Source organism: Squalius cephalus (genome assembly GCF_949319135.1).
Source record: "Squalius cephalus genome assembly, chromosome: 21".
NCBI lineage: Eukaryota > Metazoa > Chordata > Actinopteri > Cypriniformes > Leuciscidae > Squalius > Squalius cephalus.
This window is the reverse complement of record NC_137142.1, coordinates 947,295-955,173: the sequence shown is the minus strand read 5'-3', so window position 1 is coordinate 955,173 and position 7,879 is coordinate 947,295.

Below are 7,879 nucleotides of genomic sequence, written 5' to 3'. Positions count from 1 at the left end.
TCTCCCAGACAAGGTCACTGAAGCCTTCTCAGAGCTGCCTGCTCTCCCAGACAAGGTCACTGAAGCCTTCTCAGAGCTGCCTGCTCTCCCAGACAAGGCCACTGAAGCCTTCTCAGAGCTGCCTGCTCTCCAAGACAAGGTCACTGAAGCCGTCCCAGAGCTGCCTGCTCTCCCAGACAAGGCCACTGAAGCCTTCTCAGAGCTGCCTGCTCTCCCAGACAAGGTCACTGAAGCCGTCCCAGAGCTGCCTGCTCTCCCAGACAAGGCCACTGAAGCCTTCTCAGAGCTGCCTGCTCTCCCAGACAAGGCCACTGAAGCCTTCCCAGAGCTGCCTGCTCTCCCAGACAAGGCCACTGAAGCCGTCCCAGAGCTGCCTGCTCTCCGAGACAAGGTCACTGAAGCCGTCCCAGAGCTGCCTGCTCTCCCAGACAAGGCCACTGAAGCCGTCCCAGAGCTGCCTGCTCTCCCAGACAAGGTCACTGAAGCCGTCCCAGAGCTGCCTGCTCTCCCAGACAAGGCCACTGAAGCCTTCTCAGAGCTGCCTGCTCTCCGAGACAAGGTCACTGAAGCCGTCCCAGAGCTGCCTGCTCTCCCAGACAAGGCCACTGAAGCCTTCTCAGAGCTGCCTGCTCTCCGAGACAAGGTCACTGAAGCCGTCCCAGAGCTGCCTGCTCTCCCAGACAAGGTCACTGAAGCCGTCCCAGAGCTGCCTGCTCTCCCAGACAAGGTCACTGAAGCCTTCTCAGAGCTGCCTGCTCTCCCAGACAAGGTCACTGAAGCCTTCTCAGAGCTGCCTGCTCTCCCAGACAAGGCCACTGAAGCCTTCTCAGAGCTGCCTGCTCTCCCAGACAAGGCCACTGAAGCCTTCTCAGAGCTGCCTGCTCTCCGAGACAAGGTCACTGAAGCCGTCCCAGAGCTGCCTGCTCTCCCAGACAAGGTCACTGAAGCCGTCCCAGAGCTGCCTGCTCTCCCAGACAAGGTCACTGAAGCCTTCTCAGAGCTGCCTGCTCTCCCAGACAAGGTCACTGAAGCCGTCCCAGAGCTGCCTGCTCTCCCAGACAAGGCCACTGAAGCCTTCTCAGAGCTGCCTGCTCTCCGAGACAAGGTCACTGAAGCCGTCCCAGAGCTGCCTGCTCTCCCAGACAAGGTCACTGAAGCCTTCTCAGAGCTGCCTGCTCTCCCAGACAAGGTCACTGAAGCCGTCCCAGAGCTGCCTGCTCTCCCAGACAAGGTCACTGAAGCCTTCTCAGAGCTGCCTGCTCTCCCAGACAAGGCCACTGAAGCCTTCTCAGAGCTGCCTGCTCTCCCAGACAAGGTCACTGAAGCCGTCCCAGAGCTGCCTGCTCTCCCAGACAAGGCCACTGAAGCCTTCTCAGAGCTGCCTGCTCTCTCAGACAAGGTCACTGAAGCCGTCCCAGAGCTGCCTGCTCTCCCAGACAAGGCCACTGAAGCCTTCTCAGAGCTGCCTGCTCTCCGAGACAAGGTCACTGAAGCCGTCCCAGAGCTGCCTGCTCTCCCAGACAAGGCCACTGAAGCCTTCTCAGAGCTGCCTGCTCTCCCAGACAAGGTCACTGAAGCCGTCCCAGAGCTGCCTGCTCTCCCAGACAAGGCCTCTGAAGCCTTCCCAGAGCTGCCTTCTCTCCCAGACAAGGCCACTGAAGCCTTCCCAGAGATGCCTGCTCTCCCAGACAAGGCCACGGTGGCTGTCCCTAAACTGCTGGAGCCTCCTAGGCTCCCTGAGCTTCCCTTGTGCCCTGTAACACTGGTACCATGCTGGAGGTTTCCTGTCCTGCCTAAGCCAACCCCCATGAACCTCCAGAGCGCCCACCCTCTCACCTCTGTGGACACCTTCTGGGAGGGGGCTGTACTGTCATATTTCAAGTTTGTTTTTAATCTGTTCAGTTCTTTTCTGTGTTTCTAAGTTAGCTCATTAGTTGTTATTTAGTTATGTCATCCTCTGTCCCCTGCCCGTTTGTTTCTATGGAGATTCTTGTTAATTATCTGGTTAGCTCCCTTGTTTGCCTATGCACTTAAGGCCTCACTTTCAGTCTCTCCCTTGTCTTGCACTGTTGTTGTTTGTCGTAACCTAGTCTTACTTTATTTCATCATAGTTTTACTTTATTACATTTGCTTTATATTTTAAAGGGGTGATGAACTGAGAAATCAAATTTTCCTTGAGCTTTTGACATATAAGAGATCATCATACTATAATAATATCCTGTAAGTTTCAGAACTGAAAACTACCTTGTTAGTCCAATAAAAGCTTTTATAGACATCAGGCTCAGCAAACGACTCGTTTTTCAAAGTGGGGAACTATGACGTCAAAGAGGATAAAACACCGCCTCCACAAAAGAAGATCAACGCCTACTTCAACACGGCCTGTTTAGCTCCGCCCACCGATTCGCCCAAACATGCTAAATAACATAGGACGACATGATGCTAAACCGGATCGAGCTACTTCCAAGCAATAAACATGCTGTTTACTAAATATTGTGCGTGCCTGTTTGTGGAAGAAGACAGTCTGCATAAGCTTCCTTCGGATTCCAGCATGGTTAAACTTTATTAAATCAGTCAATCACAATTTCCCGACGGATCTGCCAGCAACATGTAAGTAACCATGTGTACTCTAATGCCTGATCTGCGATCAGTGATTTCTGATGTGTAATTATTCAAGTTCAGATATCTTTCTCTTAAAATCGTTCAATACTGTTTATGCATCAGTGACTAAACGATCAACTTCACATAATTTCTCGTAGTATTATGAAAATAATCTTTTTAAAACTGTTATTAAATTATATACAGAAAGCGATCAAAGAACGATCCCTTTCGCCCAAGCTGTCAATCAAACAGCACAGCGCGAGCCGCGAGAGCTTATCTGGACACTTACCAAACTCGTGATGAAATAATGACACTGTTACACTACACAACGAAGCTCTTACTGTGTACTCACATCGTGTTTGCATTGTGATAGTGCAAAAATTGCGTTGCAATGATAAGATCTTTATTCACGCGATCAACAGACTGTCTGTCATCTGCTCAGTCAGTACTCATCATGCTGCAACCTTTCATGTGATGGAATAGATTTAAATATAATGCTTTAAACGATACTTTTCACGATTTGTTAATCTTGATAGCTGTAATAGTAAAAACGTAGTAAAAGTTTTTGAGAGAGTTCATGTAATACTAGCTATTTTATATGCAAGCATGTCAGCCAATCACAGCAGTGGGCGTTTGCACTGCAGTCTCACAGCAGACACGCCCCTTAAAACGGAGCGTTCAAATCTGAGGCTGAAATCAGGCTTGGAAAAATGGCTTTTATTTATAAATTATGACAATTTTTGATCTAAAAATCATACTAACATTATAAGGGCACCCCAGGCAACATTATAAAATAATAAAACAATCCAGTTCATGACCCCTTTAATATAAGATAAATAAGAAGATGTCTTGTTGTCTTGCTGTAGAGTTTTTAATGCCATTCATTTTTTAAAGAAAGTTTAAGTCAATTTTAATTTGTGCTTTCACAATTCACATTGCCTCAATAAGCTGTGCTATTGAGAATAGAATAGAATAGAATAGAATAGAATAGAATAGAATAGAATAGAATAGAATAGAATAGAATAGTTGGGCAACAAAATTCTATACTGATTATACTTACAGAACAATTAGTAAAAGTCTTAGAAACAATGTAAAAGCACAAAATGTGGCCTAGGCTTACTTTATTCCATCAAAAATTTGCTTCATTTTATTGCAATTTTAATATAAGATAAATAATGTATTGCTGCATCATTTTAAAATGCCATTCATGTTTTTTTAATGAAAGGTAAAGTCAATTTTATTTAGTGCTTTCAGAATTCACATTGGTTAATTTTGCCATGCTATTGAGAATAGAATAGAATAGAATAGAATAGAATAGAATAGAATGGTTGGGTAACAACTTATATACTGCTTAAGTTAGTTTTTATTAAGTCAGTTTATTTACAATTCATATTGCTGCAAATAAGCTGTGCTATTGAGAATATAATAGAATAATTAGGCAACATCAATTTACCTATATTTACCTATATTATTTACCTCTTCACAATTCACATTTCTTCAATAAGATGTGCAATTGACAATAAAATAGAATAGAATAGAATAGAATAGAATAGAATAGAATAGAATAGAATAGTTGGGCAACATAAAAAGCATGTAAGAGATCAGGCTCTGCTAAAGACACGTAATCTCAGGACATGACAGTCCTCTGGTGGCCTGGAAGCTGAACTGCTCTGACCCTTAGGGACGACATTTGCACATATATTCAGCACATGCTTATGCTTGTACGTCCGCAGGAGCCCTGTATAATCCATGTAGTACCGTTGATGAAAGATGAATCCAGTGAATACGACAATGAAGGGTTTGTATATGTTCTTGTCTCAGGTATAAAGGATATTTGTGAGAAATGCTTGTCATGTCATTGGTGAGAGTACAGAACATGGACCTCTGATGAGATCCTATGATTATTCCCTTTTTCACATTAATTGCCTGCTAGTTTCCACCTACATTTTACAATAAAAAGCCATGGTATTGTCAAAGGGTAAAGAGATTAATGTCCTGACATTACTCACACTCAAAAACAAACGATTAACTCTTTCATGGTCATAATAAATGGAATTGATTTTTTTGGTTTCTCAGAAAAGTCTGTGCAGAAAGATAGTGAAGTTGAGGCAGAGTAGAATGAAGAAGGGCAAGATCATGATCCAGGTGAGAAAGTGAATAGAGAGTCGGTTTAGACAAAGTGTCTGTCAATGAATATATATATATATAAATGTAGTTAACTCTTCCCCTGCCAGCATTTTAAAATAAATGTTTCGAGCCACCACCAGCATTTTTGATCATTTTCACAAAACTTCCATGGCCCCCAGAATATTTTGTTGTATGAATGTCTGAACATTCAATATATCAAAATAAAGAAAGAGCCAAATTCCGTCAATGAGTTAAGATACCTGAAATATCAGGGACATCTATAATATCTCAAGATATAGTTACCAATGGACCAACAAATATAGTTACCAAATGTCACTTGTGCAAGATGTTTGGAAATGCAGTATATGAAAGGAATTCTCACATTACTGTATACTGAGAAGTTTATTGTCCTGGGAAAACCGTTGTGTTTGCTGATTGTCATGAAGACAGAATAGATTTGCAGCCTTAGAAAAAGACAGACACAGATTAAGTACAGGCAACAGTTTGATTTGGGTGAAAAGATCCAAAAATAACCAAAATTACATCATCATCATCATCATCATCATCACCATCATCATCATCCCCAGGATAATGGCTCAAATACTCACAGAAGAAAGATTCTGCATACTGCTTTGCATATCTTTGGTATTATGTGAAGCATGATGTATTTGTGAGTAGTGGATTCAAACACTGGGAAAAGGCACTAAATGAGTTTCACATAATACACAAACATGATCACACAAAGATTGAGTCTGTCTCCTGGAAAGGTTAAGGCTAGTGCATTAGAAGCTGACTGAAGCAGCAAATCCTGATGAAATTAGACAAACAATGGAGTTCATGTGATGTTTTTCGTATGGAATTAAAGAATCTCCCATCATCCCTAATCTCGTTTACACGGTGTATAGCGCCCCCTGGTGGACAGAAGTTGTGTTACAATCCTGATGTTCTTGAAAGGGATAGTCATTGTAATTCATTGTTGTTCTAATGCTGTGGCTCTCTTTCTTTTTCTGACTTTTTAACTAAGTAGTTACATGTAAATATGTCATATTTGTCTATCATTGTATTTCTCTAAACGTCAGAAACAAACAATAACAAAAAACACAGGTTAATATTATTTTCTAGACTTCGTTGCCAGTGTTTTCACAGCTTTTTATTTATGAACAATTATTACTCATTTTAAATATACTTTTATTAAAAAGTAAAATAATCACCATCATTCTCATGTGTATTATATGTGGCAAATTCAGGAGAATCAGACGTGTGTTTGGACCAAATATTTACACCAATGTAGCTGAAATCATTTGTACAGCAATAAGAAAGACAGCAGGGAAGGACAGAGAATGAGAATGAGAGAATTAATGTCATGTAATAAAACATTCTTGACATTATCATACTTCTAAGATCTTAAAAGAATGCATCAAAGGTTTTAGAAGAACCGTATCCATGTCTTGAACGTTGAGGCGACCAAACCAATTCAAAATGTATTAAAATCACAAAATTTTACTTTCGAGCTGAAAATATGATTTATTTGTAAAACTAGTTGCAACTTTCCCACAAGCTACACTCGTGATTAAGCTATTTGCAGATATATACATATTTATTGTTGTCTAATATGCTGAAACACAAAAAGTTTATTGTCTCATTGTTACGGGTGAGGTGGCTGCAATCAAGCGCACGACCAAGGAGATAATATAGGAGACTTTTAATACAAAACCTAATTAAAAATTTAATACAAAACCTAACCTAAAGCCGGCAGTTCAGGGGACCCAGGGCGGAGCCGGCAGTTCAGGGGCCCAGGGCGGAGCCGGCAGTTCAGGGGCCCAGGGCGGAGCCGGCAGTTCAGGGGCCCAGGGCGGAGCCGGCAGTTCAGGGGCCCAGGGCGGAGCCGGCAGTTCAGGGGCCCAGGGCGGAGCCGGCAGTTCAGTGGCCCAGGGCGGAGCCGGCAGTTCAGAGGACCCAGGGCGGTGCCGGCGGTTTAAGGGCCCAGGGCGGAGCTGGCAGTTCAGGGGCCCAGGGCGGAGCCGGCAGTTCAGGGGCCCAGGGCGGAGCCGGCAGTTCAGGGGCCCAGGGCGGAGCCGGCAGTTCAGAGGACCCAGGGCGGTGCCGGCGGTTTAAGGGCCCAGGGCGGAGCTGGCAGTTCAGAGGACCCAGGGCGGAGCCGGCGGTTTTAGGGCCCAGGGCGGAGCTGGCAGTTCAGGGGCCCAGGGCGGAGCCGGCGGTTCAAGGGCCCAGGGCGGAGCCGCGTTTCTCTTTCGCCGTGCACTCACGTCACGTGACAACAACTACAAATGATAATTTCACTAAACAGCTTTAAAGCCTGGATCCCACGAATTAAGGACGGAGCTTTCTTCTCTTTAAATATGTTTAATTGTAATTAATTTTAATTTAAGTAAAATATTAATTCAATAAGAGATCTAAAGATAAATATCAGTGTCTTGTATAAATTAGGTGTTAAGTATTTAGAAATATTATAGTTCTTAAAGGGATAGTTCACCCAAAAATAAAATTGTCATCATTTACTCATCATCATGTCATTGCAAACCTGCATTTCTTTCTCTTGTGGAACATAAAAGAATATAAATTGAGAAATATCTGTGTTGTTGTTGCTTTTTGTCCATACATTAGAAGTCAAGGTTAACCCAAATGGTTTGGTTACAACATTCTTTAACATATAATCTTTTGTGTTTCACAGAAGTAAGTCATGCAGGTTTGGAACGACATGAGGGAGAGTAAACGATGACAGAATTTAATAGCAGTAAATTTACTGCATTTACCGTGTAGAGGATTTTCCTCCAGCAGTTTCACTCCGTATTTTTTTTTATTCATAGATATTTTATTTATTTGATATTGTAAGAGATTTTTATTCAAATAAAAAAATATTGGGGAATATAAATCACTTTTATAGAGTTTTTATTTTATTTGATAGTTCCTACATGTTTGGATGACAATAAGAAGAGAAAAAAAGACTCATATGTTTAAAAGTAGGCTACTTAAAAAGCTGGATTTATATACATTTAAATGGGAAGCCACGAGCTGGACTGAGTAGAGCTGAGTATGATACATCTGGATCCGGTTAGTTTGTCAGGAAGCAGCTGTTATCTTTTGGGAGCTGCTTTCGACACTCCATTCCCTTCTTTCTCACAATGACTTACAA